General features: G+C 39.7%; 1 protein-coding gene across 1 annotated transcript in view; it reads right to left on the reverse strand.

Moving 5' to 3' along the window:
* LOC139465014 (uncharacterized) overlaps positions 1 to 16,992 on the reverse strand; it is a 58,206-nt gene that overhangs the window by 16,275 nt on the left and 24,939 nt on the right. The gene's annotated exons all lie outside the window — the stretch shown is intronic.

The raw sequence follows: 16,992 nt of genomic DNA on the forward strand, positions 1-16,992 counted from the left end.
AGATTTTTCTAGAAAAGCTCACTTTGCATTTTTTGTGACTACTGTAAGTAATTAATATTCCTTATCGCCGGAATGGCTTGTTTCCACTTTATCACTATTAGCACACATGCAGTTGTCTTCATTATTCAATCATCGCGGTATTTCGTGATTCTGTTTCAAGTGTAGACTAACATATAGTCTGTGACATCTTTTATTACATAATACATTCTCGCGTCTACAATTAATACCATTAATTAATTCCTGATGCTGATTTCATATGGAATATGTGGAATAGAGCTGGCTAGAGATGGTTGGACTTGCTTTTATATAAATCTAGACTGGTTTTGTTTTCATAAAATGCATATATTCCACAGTCAAGGTGCGGGACTGATTCGAGTGTCGAGGACAAGTCTCCACGCAGCACGAAGAAAGGGGCATAACTCCGTACGTCATAGAGCTAGACTCATGACTGGTATGAAACGGAGCTCTCATGGTGATAATATACTATGGATCACAACACTATATTTTCTGTTCCAACACGAATATCGATATTGAAACCATTTACATTTTCGGTATGACCACAAATCATACAACGTCAAAACAAAAGTAACCTTGAAACATATAAATTGAGAAATAAGTCCATATATTCCCGAATTAATCCTGATTGTGTAGGTATAATTTTACTCATTTAACACCAGAATTTTGGCGTACAAGTCTTATCCTCAAAGGTAAAGAGTGAGTGAGTGAATTTGGTTTAACGTCGCTTTAAACAGTTTTCTAGTTATATCACGGTTTGTCAGCTTAATGTGGAAGGAAAGCCTGAAGTGATGCATGTCTCAGACGTTTACCACTTCGTTGAAACCCACGAACACGGGTATGGTGCTGACAAACCTAGAAACATAATCGGGGCGAACCGGGATTCGAACCCACAATCATAGGTTTCTGGCGTGTCCAAGGGGCGCAACTCTCCACAGCGAATCGCCGCGCCTTAGACGACTGGGCCAACCGTGCCCCTCTCAAAGATAATGAATTACAGAAAATATAACAAGAATTTGCCACTAACGTGGCTATATCCCCCGCCCCTGTTGCAACATTTATGACATAATTAAATCTAAACAAACCCTAACCTTTTTTAACCCAGGTGGAACTTGTCATGGAAATTGTAAAAACAAGAAGAGTTTGGAACCCAAGTCCATCTTGCTGCCATGGAAACGTAAAAAAATAAAAAAAATCTAAAAACATTAATTGCAAAAGGCACCAGTTCAGCATGTACCTGACAAACCTGCAAAGTTTCATGAAAGAATATTGAACGGTTTATGAGTTATGCTCCGGAAACGAACCCTACCCTCACAGAACTTATAACCATCTAGCTGCCATGGAAACGTAAAAAAAATAAAAAATTCTAAAAAACATTAATTGCAAAAGGCACCAGTTCAGCATGTACCTGACAAACCTGCAAAGTTTCATGAAAGAATATTGAACGGTTTATGAGTTATGCTCCGGAAACGAACCCTACCCTCACAGAACTTATAACCATCTAGCTGCCATGGAAACGTAAAAAAAATAAAAAATTCTAAAAAACATTAATTGCAAAAGGCACCAGTTCAGCATGTACCTGACAAACCTGCAAAGTTTCATGACAAAATATTGAACGGTTTATGAGTTATGCTCCGGAAACGAACCCTACCCTCACAGAACCTATAACCATCTAGCTGCCATGGAAACGTAAAAAAATAAAAAAATCTAAAAAACATTAATAGCAAAAGGCACCAGTTCAGCATGTACCTGACAAACCTGCAAAGTTTCATGAAAAAATATTGAACGGTTTATGAGTTATGCTCCGGAAACGAACCCTACCCTCACAGAACCTATAACCATCTAGCTGCCATGGAAACGTAAAAAAAATTTTTTTCTAAAATTTCTAAATAGCAAAAGGCACCAGTTCAGCATGTACTTGACAGACCTTCAAATTTGATGACAAAATATCGAACGGTTTCTGAGTTATGCTCCGGAAACGAAACGTGACGGACAGACGGACGGACGGACGGAGCCCGTTTTTATATCCCCGCCAACTTTGTTGGGCGGGGGATAATAACGTTTTGTTTGATGTCATGGCTTGTTTTTTCAATATCTCTTTGACGAAGTCAGAGAGACCATACATTGCTATATAAAGTAATATATACACATGACCATTATTTTAGCACCTTTTTGTGTACATGTGTGTGATTACATACATACTACTGAACACACTCACCACGCAAGACGTTACGGAACAGCCTGCAAGTCTTTAGCAAGTTGAGAAGTAAACGTGGCTGAGGGCAGATACTTGAAACAGCTTCCTGACTGACACCTCTTGTGGTGCTAGTAGTCACTCAGTAATCGTACTTTCACTTTCACTTTCAGCGCCTTGACAGGCCTACAGCAACAATAGGTTGCCGACCCATCTTCATTATGATCCTATAAACTAAATTCCTCTCCTCGTCCTGCTTTTCAAAGGTATTTCGTGAGTTTGTGTTCGTGTACTGACTAATTGCTCGGTGTTCTTAAACGAAAAGTCGTAAACGGGAATTCCAAAGCTATTTATAGCTTCGTCCCGCAGCGAATATCAATAATTTATTCCATTGGTTGTTATCATAGATTAGCAAACTTGAACTGGTTCCCGGCTCTCTATGCGCGTCAACTTGGGATATGAAGAGACGGGGCCCAGCTTCTAGCAAACTCTGCACATTGACTGACTGGTACCGGGTACGACCAGTATGGAAAATGAAATTAGATTATTGAACAAGGCAAATTACAAAACGCTTCGCCCCTTTTCCCGAAAGCTGTATCGGCGTTTGGATCTGTACCATATAGTCGTGTCATTAAACAAAAAAGTGTTCCTCAATGGATTTTAGGTGTTTGTATTAAAAACATATTATTGAATCCCTAAGGACAAATTAATAAGGTAGTATTATGGTACATGCTATCAGTATTTCAAGTAAATGTAAAACGTCAACGCCAGAGAATAACCAGTCTCGATTATCGGCCGAAACAGATTCCATTGGACGTAAAAGTCAAAATAGCGGTTACAGTGATGTGAATGGATCACTGAAAATCTCTTCACGGAAAGCATAAGCCTGTTCAATTAACTTCTAAGTTTTCTAGATATCGCAAATTCGACTTTATAAACATCTCCTAAAACACATTTTAAGATAAAACATCACGTATGTTATGATTTCAATTTGTCATATTTGTAAATATTGTTTTGTTGTTAATAATTATTATGTGCTAGCGGAAAAACGTTATCTTTGAATTTCGATTTAGAGGCTTCAATCAGGGTAGGAATCTGTAGTCAGGTGACAGCGATTGGCTATATTTAGTAGCGTATGCAGCATACCTCCATCATTGTTCATTACCAGTATGGACTGAAATAAAACAAAACCAGTGCAGATGCAGTATTTTAAGCGCTACTGACAAGTTCATTGCCAGACTCTCAGTCGGATTGTAAGCACGGGAACGAAATTCAATGAGGATGTTTATCGCTCCTAAAATAGATTTTTCTGGAAAAGCTCACTTTGCAATTCTGTCATTACTGTAAGTAATTAATATTCCTTATCGCCGGACTGGCTTGTTTTCACTTTATAAGTATTAGCACACATGCAGTTGTCTTCATTATTCAATCATCGCTGTATTTCCTGATACTGTTTCAAGTGTAGACTAACATATAGTCGGTGATATCTTTTATTACATAATACATTCTCGCCTCTACAATTAATGCCATTAATTAATTCCTGATGCTGATTTCATATGGAATATGTGGAATAGAGCTGACGAGAGATGGTTGGACTTGCTTTTATATAAATCTAGACAGGTTTTGTTTTCATAAAATACATATATTCCACATTCAAGGTGCGGGACTAATTCGAGTGGCGAGGACAAGTCTCCACGCAGCACGAAGAAAGGGGCATAACTCTGCACGTCATAGAGCTAGATCTTGACTGGTGTGAAACGGAGTTCTCATGGTGAGAAAATGCTATGCATCACAACGCTATATTTTCTGTTCCAACACAAATATCGATACTGAAACCATTTACATTTTCGGTATGACCACAAATCTTACAACGTCAAAACAAAATTAACCTTGAAACATATAAATTGAGAAATAAGTCCATATATTCACGAATTCACCTGATTGTGTAGGTATAATTTGACTCATTTAACACGATAATTTTGGCGTACAAGTCTTAACCTCAAAGGTAATGAGTGAGTGAGTGAATTTGGTTTAACGTCGCTTTAAACAGTTTTCTAGTTATATCACGCGTGTCAGCTTAATGTGGAAGGAAAGCCTGAAGTGATGCAGGTCTCAGACGTTTAACACTTCGTTGAAACCCACGTGCACGGCTATGGTGCTGACAAACCTAGAAACATAATCGGGGCGAAACGGGATTCGAACCCTCAATCATAGGTTTCTGGCTTGCCCACGGGGCCTAACTCTCTACAGCGAATCGCCGCGCCTTAGACGACTTGGCCAACCATGCCCCTCTCAAATATAATGAACTACAGAAAATATAACAAGAATTTGCCATTAACGTGGCTATATCCCCCGCCCCTGTTGCAAAATTTATGACATAATTAAATCTTAACAAACCCTAACCTTTTTTAACCCAGGTGGAACTTGTCATGGAAATGGTAAAAACAAGAAGAGTTTGGAAGTTTGCTGCCATGGAAACGTAAAAAAATAAAAATTTCTAAAAAAAATGTATAGCAAAAGGCACCATTTCAGCATGTACCTGACAAACCTGCAAAGTTTGATGAAAAAATATTGAACGGTTTATGAGTTATGCTCCGGAAACGAACCCTCCCCTCACAGAACCTATAACCATCTAGTTGCCATGGAAACGTAAAAAAATAAAATTTCTAAAATTTCTAAATAGCAAAAGGCACCAGTTCAGCATGTACTTGACAGACCTTCAAATTTGATGACAAAATATCGAACGGTTTCTGATGTATGCTCCGGAAACGAAACGTGACGGACAGACGGACGGACGGACGGAGCCCGTTTCTATATCCCCTCCAACTTTGTTGGGCGGGGGATAATAAGGTTTTGTTTGATGTCATGGCTTGTTTTTTCAGTATCTCTTTGACGAAGTCAGAGAGACCATACATTGCTATATATTAAATGATATATACACATGACCATTATTTAGCACCTTTTTGTGTACATGTGTGTGATTACATACAGACTACTGAACGCACTCACCACGCAAGACGTTATGGAACACCCTGCAAGTCTTTAGCAAGTTGAGAAGTAAACGTGGCTGAGGGCAGATACTTGAAACAGCTTCCTGACTGACACCTCTTGTGGTGCTAGTAGTCATTTAGTAATCGCACTTTCACTTTCACTTTTAGTGCCTTGACAGACCTACAGCAACAATAAGTTGCCGACCCATCTTCATTATGATCCTATCATATCAATTCGCCTCCTCTTCCTGCTATTCAAAGATATTTCGTGAGTTTGTGTTCGTGTACTGACTAATTGCTCGGTGTTCTTAAACGAAAAGTCGAAAACGGGAATTCCAAAGCTATTTATAGCTTCGTCCCGCAGCAAATATCAATAATTTATTCCATTGGCTGTTATTATAGATTAGCAAACATGAACTGGTTCCCGGCTCTCTATGCGCGTCAACTTGGGATATGAAGAGACGGGGCCCAACTTCTAGCAAACACTGCACATTGACTGTCTGGTACCGGGTACCACCAGTATGGAAAATGAAATTAGATTATTGAACAAGGCAAATTACAAAAAGCTTCGCCCCCTTTTCCGAAAGCTGTATCGGCGTTTGGATCTGTACCATATAGTCGTGTCATTTAACAAAAAAGTGTTCCTCAATGGATTTTAGGTGTTTGTATTAAAAACATATTATTGAATCCCTGAGGACAAATTAATAAGGTAGCATTATGGTACATGCTGTCAGTATTTCAAGTAAATATAAAACGTCAACGCCAGAGAATAACCAGTCTCGATTATCGGCCGAAACAGATTCCACTGGACGTAAAAGTCAAAATGGCGGTTACAGTGATGTGAATGGATCACTGAAAATCTGTTTGCGCAAGGCATAAGCCTGTTCAATTAACTTCTAAGTTTTCTAGATAGCGCAAATTCGACTTTATAAACATCTCCCAAAATACATTTTAAGATAAGACATCACTTATGTAATGATTCTAATTTGTCATATATGTAAATATTGTTTTGTTGTTAATAATTATTATGTTCTTGCGGCAAGAACATTATCTTTGAATTTCGATTTAGAGGTTTCAATCGGGGTAGGAATCTGTAGTCAGGTGACAGCGATCGGCTATATTTAGTAGCGTATGCAGCATGCCTCCATCATTGTTCATTACCAGCATGGACTGAAATAAAACACACCCCGTGCACATGCAGTACTCAAAGCGCTACTGACCAAGTTCATTGCCAAGCACTCAGTCGGATTGTAAGCACGGGAACAAAATTCAATGAGGATGTTTATTGCTTCTAAAATAGATTTTTCTGGAAAAGCTCACTTTGCATTTTTTGTCATAACTGTAAGTAATTAATATTCCTTATCGCCGGAATGGCTTCTTTCCATTTATCAGTATTATCACACATGCAGTTGTCTTCATTATTCAATCATCGCTGTATTTCGTGATTCTGTTTCAAGTGTAGACTAACATATAGTCTGTGACATCTTTTATCACAGAATACATTCTCGCCTCTACAATTAATGCCATTAATTAATTCCCGATGCTGATTTCATATGGAATATGTGGAATAGAGCTGGCTAGAGATGGTTGGACTTGCTTTTATATAAATCTAGACTGGTTTTGTTTTAATAAAATACATATATTCCACATTCAAGGTGCGGGACTAATTCGAGTGGCGAGAGCAAGTTTCCACGCAGCACGAAGAAAGGGGCATAACTCCGTACGTCATAGAGCTAGATCATGACGGGTGTGAAACGGAGCTCTCATGGTGAGAATATGCAATGGATCACAACACTATATTTTCTGTTCCAACACAAATATCGATACTGAAACCATTTACATTTTCGGTATGACCACAAATCATACAACGTCAAGACAAAATTAACCTTTAAACATATAAACTGAGAAATAAGTCCATATATTCCCGAATTAATCCTGATTACGTAGGTATAATTTGACTTATTTAACGCCAGAACTTTGGCATTCAAGTCTTATCCTCAAAGGTAATGAGTGAGTGAGTGAGTGAGTTGGGTTTAACGCCGCTTTTAACAGTATTCCAGGTATATAAACGGGATTCGAACCCACAATCATAGGTTTCTGGCGTGCCCAAGGGACGCAACACTGCGTCTTTGACGAGTGGGCCATCCGTGCCCCCCTCAAAGATAATGAACTACAGAAAATATAACAAGAGTTTGCCACCCATGCGACTATATGCCCCACCCCTGTTGCAGAATTTATGACCTGAGTCCATATTGCTGCCATGGAAACGTTAAAAATTAAAAAATTCTAAATAGCAAAAGGCTCCAGTTCAGCATGTACCTGACATACCTGCAAAGTTTGATGAGCCTTTTTTGAACGGTTAATGAGTTATGCTCCAGAAACGAACCCTACCCTCACAGAACCTAAATGCCATGGAAACGTAAAAAATAAAAATGTCTAAAATTTCTAAATAGCAAAAGGCACCAGTTGACAGACCTGCAAAGTTTGATGAAAAAATACTGAACGGTTTCTGAGTTATGCTCCGGAAACGAAACGTGACGGACGGGCGGACGGATGGACGGACGGACGGAGCCCGTTTCTATATCCCCCGCCAACTTTGTTGGGTGGGGGATAATAACGTTTTGTTTGATGTCATGGCTTGTTTTTTCAATATCTCTTTGACGAAGTCAGAGAGACCAGACATTGCTATATTGAGTAATATATACACATGACCATTATTTTAGCACAACCTACATTTCCGGATATATGCAACATTAAAAAATAACTGGTGTGATTTATTGTTGTAAACACCACAAAAGAATAGTTAACTGACAAACAGAACCAGTGGCACTACCATCCCAATAATGAAGCTGACACGAAGAACCGGTACCGCTTAAAGCCTAATTCAAAGAAGTCTGATAACGTCCATTTCAACAACGCTGTATAAAATCAGCACCACAAATCGGACTGTCACATTATGCAGTGAGAAACGACTATTGTCAACCAAGGAATCACCACTGTCTCTGCAATCAGTATGTGGAGTGTCCACCTCTCACTGATTCCAGTCGCTAGGCATCTCCCCATGCTGCTGGTCAGGACTGTCACATTATGCAGTGAGAAACGACTATTGTCAACAAAGGAATCACCACTGTCTCTGCAATCAGTATGTGGAGTGTCCACCTCTCACTGATTCCAGTCGCTAGGCATCTCCCCATGCTGCTGGTCAGGACTGTCACATTATGCAGTGAGAAACGACTATTGTCAACCAAGGAATCACCACTGTCTCTGCAATCAGTATGTGGAGTGTCCACCTCTCACTGATTCCAGTCGCTAGGCATCTCCCCATGCTGCTGGTCAGACGTCTGAGTTTCAACATTGAAATCTTCTGCCATTACTAGTGCAGTGCCTGTGTCAGTTCACTCTAGCTCTCAATAGGAGGCCAGCGTAATCTCAACGGGTCCAGATCAGGTTCTGTCATTATTTTTCGGAATTTGATTTTGAATCAGGCGCTGCTTACTTTATGTTCATGTGTATAAATTATTTTAATGTGAACTTGACTTGACCCTTTAGGTCATCTGGCCGGAGGAGGTGATGTGATGTGATGTGATGTGATGTGATGTGAAATGAGGTGAGGTGAGGTGAGGTGAGGTGAGGTGATATTTTATAGTGCTAGCACACTGAGATACCATGCCGCAGTTTAACACGAATACACACACTCTGACATAGATAAGACATAAGATATTACAATACATTAAGGAAGATATTACAATACATCTATCAAAGTCTACGAGTGCGTAGTAAATTACTTAGTAAATCCGATATGTCCAGAAATAATTAGTTGTTTTGAAACTTTCGCATCTAGATAAGGAGTATCTACATTTCATTTTTGTCTGTTTGTTTCTACTAGAAATGCATATACATTTCCATTGTCAAATTGTCTTGACATGATGAGTATATTACTGATAGATCCTTTTGTATTGAACGTCGTGCTATGGCTGAAAGCCTTTGCGACGTAAAACTTCATATTTCCATTCCGTTCCTTTTGTATTCCTTTTGTATTTTATACTACTACTGCTGCCACTGTGGTTATTACCACTGTTATGACAATACCTTTATTACATGTCAAGCATCATATTAGTTAGCCAATAATTATATAATGCGCTGTACAGCTGTAAATGTTATTGTTTACCTGTATGTGTATATGGGCCAATGGCCTTTCATACAATAAAGATTGATTGATTGACTATACTGACTCCGAGCCGACCAGTCCTTGTTTTAGCCCCTTAAACCTGAGCGCCAGACAGGGTAATAACAAGTACCCCCTTTTAACGTCTTTTGGTATGGCGCGGCCGGGAATCGAACCCCGGACCTTCCGCCCTCTACCACTAGACCACGGAGGCGGTCTCTGGTCGGAGGAGATACAGGGTATTCATAATACACATCTGCAATATTTATAATTATAATTTCAACCAGGTGTAATGGAATTCATGGGTGTCACGTGTTTGCACATGGACTGTACCTATCTTTCCTCGAGTCCCCTTGTATTACCATTCATGAAGTCTTTTGCTATTTCCGGGATTCGAGAGATTCCGCTGGACGACGATTTTTCACAGATGAAGAAGGCAAGCAATCCCGACTTTACACCTGACTTTCCACCCGGCTTTACTCCCGACGTTACCCTCCGACGTTACTCCGGACTTTACCCACGACTTTACTCCCGACTTTACCCCCGACTTTACTTTCGACTTAACCCCCGACTTTACTTCCGACTTAACCCCCGACTTTACTTCCGACTTAACCCCCGACTTTACTTCCAACTTTACCCCGACTTTACTTCCGACTTTACTCACGACATTACTCCTGACTTTACCCCGACTTTACTTCCGATTTTACCCCGACTTTACTTCCGACTTTACTCCCGACTTTCACTCCCCGACTTTACTTCCGACTTTACCCCGACATTACTCCCGACTTAACCCCTCACCCACGTTCGTTTGTTGTTGAACGCTGAACAAAATCTGACACTTTGCATATAGAGATTATTAGCCAAGTGGTTTTCGGTATCTTCCACTTCATTGTTTGGAATGCATGTTTTGTTTATTCCGTGTATGTATTGACAAACTCACTGGGCTAATAATCTCTTGATCACATAATGTCATTCTTAAATTAAAGGATGTTTAAGACGTAATCTGTCAGTGGAGTAGATTTAGAAACCGAGTTTAACCACAATGTATGAGTGAACCGTCCAACGTTTTGTTTGCATGTGTTGTTTAACGACGCACTCAGCAATATTCCAGCTATATCATGTATATGACGGTGGTCTGTTAATAATTGAGTATAACCAGTGATTGACATAATGAGCATCGACCCACGCAACTGAGGTACGAAGACATTCATCAACCAAGTCAGCGAGATTGACCACCCGGTCCCGTTAATTGCCTCTTTCTGACCAATTCTAACCCGAAACATGGGAGAATATAAAAGCTCACTATTAAAGTTATATCACAGCTTGTCTGCTTCATGTGGGAGCCCAAAGTGACGCAGGCCATAGATATGTACCCGACTTGGCTGATGCATGTCATCGGTCCCAAATGCGTGGATCGATGCTCATGATGTCAATCACTGGATTGTCTGGTCCAGACTCGATTATTTACAGACCGCCGTTATATAGCTGGAATATTGCAGAGTGCGGTGTTAAACAACAAACAAACAAGCAAACAAACAAACAAAAGGTGTGTACCACTTTGGTGAAACTGTGCCTTTTAGAATATAAATCGCTTGGGTTTTTGAAGACCAACCTGTCTTTCAGTTTCTTGTCCCGACGGTCGTGGTTCCCGGCTGCAAACGCCATGACACGTTGGCAAAAACAATCTCGAACACCGCTCTGATATTATTTAATTTGTTGTGTAAATTTACAAATATGTATGTAAAAATATGATTTGTAATAACCATAATGGTTATGGAATGAAATGTACAATTGTCTCGATAGTTTCATTTGTCGCATTTCTGTATCATTGGAAAAATTAACTGACCCCACTGAACACTATATATACACAACAACATAGGTAGGTGGAATTTTACATCCGTGTGAAAGGAAAGCCTTTGTTTCCATCCCACGCGAGCAGCCGCAGTCCACTTGAAATACTAGTACTTATTACAAAGAGAGTGGAATAAAATTACATCTTACGTCACCCCAAAGGGAAAGCAGGATTATGTATAGGCATATTTTTATATTTCCATGATACCCAAAACTAATTCTCATCATATGATACTCAAAAAATGTTAAGAACACCAACAATTTGAAGGCTGTGACAGATTGACTAGTCATATGAAAAAATGGGTATTCTTTAACTTCTTTTGAGTAGTATGAGTCAAGTGTATATGTAGATCGAATAACACATCTGCTTATCCCCTAGCAAACGTTGTACAGTCCTGTACACTGTTCAAGAAATCGCGATAAAGGATCTCGCGTAGGCATTCCTGAGTAGGCTGATCTGTGTTCTGTCAGCCTATGATGAATCTACATTGGATGAATTTAACAGTGGTAGTTCTAAATATACACTCTTAATTGTATTCATAAACTACTCTATCACAAGCTACAGGGAGGGCATTATGCTTATAAATAGTTACCAAATAACTGTACAAGCACATTCAAGACAGCTCACCATTGAACCACTTAGTCGTCATCTTTCCGACGCAAGGGAGGTAACTTACTTTAAACGTCAGGTTTCTAGAAAACTGGACTTTTATGGTCAGTTAACTCCCTTTCCTCGTGAAGATGCATGGTAGTCAAAGGAAGCAGTTGGATGTCGGATAAATATTAATTATTTTAAGGTCACAGGTCTGCGGATTTTGTATTCGACAAAATAAACTTTCCAAGGGATTTATAAATTCAAGTCAACAAGTAACAACTCTGTCATATTTTACTCCGAAAATGAACGGCATGTCAATCGTTGGTATTAAAACGTGTTGAATATAGTGTCTAACTTGACATTTTCGAAGGCTCTGCGCATCTCCAACTTTATGTTGGATTCGCTTCACAAAGACGTCTCTGGGTTGTGGGCTTAAACATCATTGCAGAAGGTGACATTGACCTGCTCCCCTATCTACAATGGTGGATATACGCTATACTCGTTATCACGTATCCCTGACCGATAGAGCCTACTATATGTCCCTACACGTGGTGTCAGTGAGATAAACAGTGCCCCATATCAATAAGACATGTATTGATATGAGATGAAACGTGTTTTTTGCAGGAACAGCAACTAGTTGAGAAGCAAGAGAGAGAAAAACTGAGGAAGAGCATGCAGGTAGGTTGATGGCATCAACTAAGTCAAAATATGCCCAGACACTGTCACTTCCATGTTTGCATCACATGTTAAAGAAGTGAAGATGTGAGTTATGTTTTGATTCACTGTCATATAACCAGTATGTGTGGTTCAGAGACAAGATGTGTGTTGCAGGGTGCATAAGGAGCTCCAGTAGTGGGAGCAAGGTCTGAGGTCGGAGATCCAACTGAAGGACAAGAAGTCCCAGATGTTACAGGAAGAGAAGGATGCCACCATCTTGCAGGTAGATCTACGTCCCAATGTCTGTATAGAAGGCTTGCTGGCTTGATGGGTTAAAACAGGTGCCTGTGCCCAATGCGTAAAAGCTTACTTCGTGGGGATTGTGTTCATGACGTGTCAACGTACACTGATGGCATGGATCGTTGCTCATAATATCAATCACTGGTTTGTCTGGTTTGACTTGATTCTTTACAGGCAGCAGTCGTATAGCTGATAGTGAAACAACAAAGAAAACAATTATGGCCCTTGACCTGATTCATTTGTATTTTATAATTAATGTCAAACTGGATAGATGGGGCCTACTCTTAACTGAGACCATGTCCCCACAGATTTTTTATGTAGCGTTAAACAACTAATAAACAAACAAACAAACATCTCCAAAGTTCCCAGCACCCTAGGCTGGTCATAAAGAGACAACTACGTGGATAAGATCTCACATTTGGTGACTTGATAGCATGTCTTCAAACTGTGGGTCAGTGCTCATGATGTCAACCACTTGTTTGTCTGGTCCAGACTCACATATTACAGGCTACCATCACTTTCCTGTGATGTTGCTGGCTGCAGCGTAAAACAACAAGCAAACAGCAGGTTGTCTTGATATAGCTGGAATATTGCTGACTGGACATAAAACAACATCCATTCATTCACTAGTGTGTTGCAGGTGGTTTGACATTTTTTTCCTGTTGGGGCTAATCTGTAACCTGCGTCACTTTAGGCTTTTCTCCTACATTCATTAATTTGACATAGATGTTCCTCCTACATCTACTATGTCCTATACATGATCTAAGCTTGTGTATATATGATCTATACATGATCTAAGCATCTATAGCCTATACATAATCTAATCATGTGTACTATACATACATGTAGCCTGTACATGATCTAAGCATGTGTAGCCTATACATGATCTAAGCATGTGTAGCCTATACATGATCTAAGCATGTGTAGCCTATAAATGATCTAAGCATCTATAACCTATACATAATCTAATCATGTGTACTATACATGGTCTAAGCATGTATAGCCTATACATGATCTAAGCATGTGTATCCTATACATGATCTAAGCATGTGTATCCTGTACGTGATCTAAGCATGTGTAGCCTATACATGATCTAAGCAAGTATAGCTTATACATGATCTAAGCATGTGTAGCCTATACATGATCTAAGCATGTGTAGCCTATACATGATCTAAGCATGTGTAGCCTATACAAGATCTAAGCATGTGTAGCCTATACATGATCTAAGCATGTGTAGCCTATACATGATCTAAGCATCTTTAACCTATACATAAACGAATCATGTGTACTATACATGGTCTAAGCATGTACAGCCTATACATGATCTAAGCATGTGTATCCTATACATGATCTAAGCATGTATATCCTGTACGTGATCTAAGCATGTGTAGCCTATACATGATCTCAGCATGTGTATCCTATTCATGATCTAAGCATGTGTATCCTATTCATGATCTAAGAATGTATAGCCTATACATGATCTAAGCATGTATAGCCTATATATGATCTAAGCATGTGTATCCTATTCATGATCTAAACATGTGTATCCTATTCATGATCTAAGCATGTGTATCCTAGTCATGATCTAAGCATGTGTATCCTGTACGTGATCTAAGCATGTGTATCCTATACATGATCTAAGCATGTGTATCCTATTCATGATTTAAGCATGTATAGCCTATACATGATCTAAGCATGTGTAGCCTATACATGATCTAAGCATGTGTATCCTGTACGTAATCTAAGCATGTGTAGCCTATACATGATCTAAGCATGTGTAGCCTATACATGATCTAAGCATGTGTATACATGATCTATACATGATCTAAGCATGTGTAGCCTATACATGATCTAAGCATGTGTATCCTATTCATGATCTAAGTATGTGTAGCCTATTCATGATCTAAGGATGAGTATGTAGGGGCTAAGCATCTTATACATGATCTAAGCATGTGTAGCCTATTCATGAACTAAGCATGTGTAGCCTATTCATGATCTAAGGATGAGTATGTAGGGGCTAAGCATCTTATGCATGATCTATGCATGTGTAGCCTATACATGATCTAAGCATGTGTAGTCTATTCATGATCTAAGTATGTGTAGCCTATACATGATCTAAGCATGTGTAGCCTATACATAATCTAAGCATGTGTATACATGATCTAAGCATGTGTATCCTATTCATTATCTAAGTATGTGTAGCCCATTCACGATCTAAGTATGAGTATGTATGGGCTAAACATCTTATGCATGATCTAAGCATGTATAGCCTATACATGATCTAAGCATGTGTAGCCTATTCATGATCTAAGTATGTGTAGCCTATACATGATCTAAGCATGTGTATGCATGATCTAAGCAAGTTATGCATGATCTTGCATGTGTTCAAAGGAAACTCCATAATTGTCATTGATCTAAAATACAAAATAATAGTGATAACTGTCATTTTCAGACAAGAGCAGTAGCTGAGGCAACGCAGAAGCTGAGAGATGAGGTTCGGCACAAGTATGACAATGATACAATCGCTCAGAGAGCTCTTCAAGCTGAGCTGTATTCCAAGATTGGCAGTGGTGTTGTTTCTGCAGTTAAAAATTCCTCAAGTTTTCGATTTGGATGAAGCCTTTAGTCTCTAATGCTGATTATATATCACTCCTGCTGAGGATCTTGTAGAGAATATACTTAAAGGCCAAATTAATGTTGATTGTTCATCATTTTGTGATCTAATACTCCTTTCGGTGAAAATTTAAAGTAAACTTATGTTTAATTTTGTTGAAGATGCACCTTTAGGCTTTTTGCTTTAATTCCAAATAAGAGATACAATTTGAGATTTGACTTTCTATTTAATGCCAATACTCATTTAAATGTTGGCACTCGTGAAGAGCAACCTCCCCGTGGTGAGTGCTGGGTAACGCTAATAGCTCTTCCCCCCGTGTGGAACCGGGGCAGAATATTTCCACAGCCTCCCATTGCTGGTCGTATGAGGCGACTGAAATGGGCAACCTGTTTGCCGTGGGTTGCGTCCCTGTGTCGGTGGAGGAAGGGAGTCTGGTGGTTGAGGGCACTGGAGCCAGGAACCGGTGTTCCTTTGCCCAACACACCACTTTGACCCTAACTTCACCTAGACGGGTGGTAGAATGGGCCCGATTCTATCAATCGGCTGGTCACGCCAAGCCCTGTGCATAAAATTGTGTATGCACTCACGTGATTTTTCAAAATGTATTATTTCGCTATAGACTTGGACGTGTATACCATGCTTGAATTTTCAATCTATTTATGTTCCAATTTGCCTAGAGTCTTATGCCAGAAGGCGGTGGCTCATGGGCCAATCTGGTAATGTTGACCTCCAAATTCAGTATGTATCCAATTTCTTGTCATGGGCCGAACCAGCCTGGCATTTAATTTGGTATACAAATATTGCTATTTGCGTCATATTTGCTGGAGTATAACATCTCTGTATCCCTGGTGTTTGCATCTTGGATATCCGGTGCACCATAACACCGTTCTTTGTGGCACTCCGTGGTGGGTGGGGAGCAGGGGTGCTGAATTACTTTATTTCATCATGTCTCACCAATACCCTGGTTCAAACCGATCAAAACGTAGACATGTGGATCTAGATGAATCTGATCAAACTGAAAAATTATCTCGTGAATTGGATTCCTGGGCCCGATTTATTGTGATCGAGGCAGCTGATAAACAACCACTCAAACTTAATCCTTTCGCCATTTCAAAAGCAGTTTCAGGAATTTGCGGAGAGGTCAAAAATGTGACACGTCTTCGTAGTGGCTCTCTTCTCGTTGAATGTTCACGGAGACAGCAATCTATCAATTTGCTATCTTTATCTACATTTGCAAATATTGAGGTTGCTGTATCCGTACACAAAACCTTAAATTCTTGCCGAGGCATTGTTCGTGACAGAGCTCGTTGACTGTCCGACATGTCGGAGCAAGAAATTACAGATGAATTGACTAGTCAGGGAGTAAGTGCAGTGAAGCGTTTCACAATGAAATCCAGAGACGGTGACATCATCCCGTCAAATACGTATATGCTTACTTTTGCACTGTCGACCCTTCCTAAATCTGTTAAAGCTGGTTATCTAAACATCGGAGTGGAGGTGTATGTCCCCAATCCACTCCGATGTTTCAAGTGCCAAAAGTTTGGACATGGGTCTAAATCCTGTAATCACTCTGTCGTCTACCAGCGCTGTGGTGACGGCCATGACAGCACT

Source organism: Haliotis cracherodii, unplaced genomic scaffold, assembly GCF_022045235.1.
Source record: "Haliotis cracherodii isolate W230 unplaced genomic scaffold, xgHalCrac1.p SCAF_17, whole genome shotgun sequence".
Taxonomy (NCBI): domain Eukaryota; kingdom Metazoa; phylum Mollusca; class Gastropoda; order Lepetellida; family Haliotidae; genus Haliotis; species Haliotis cracherodii.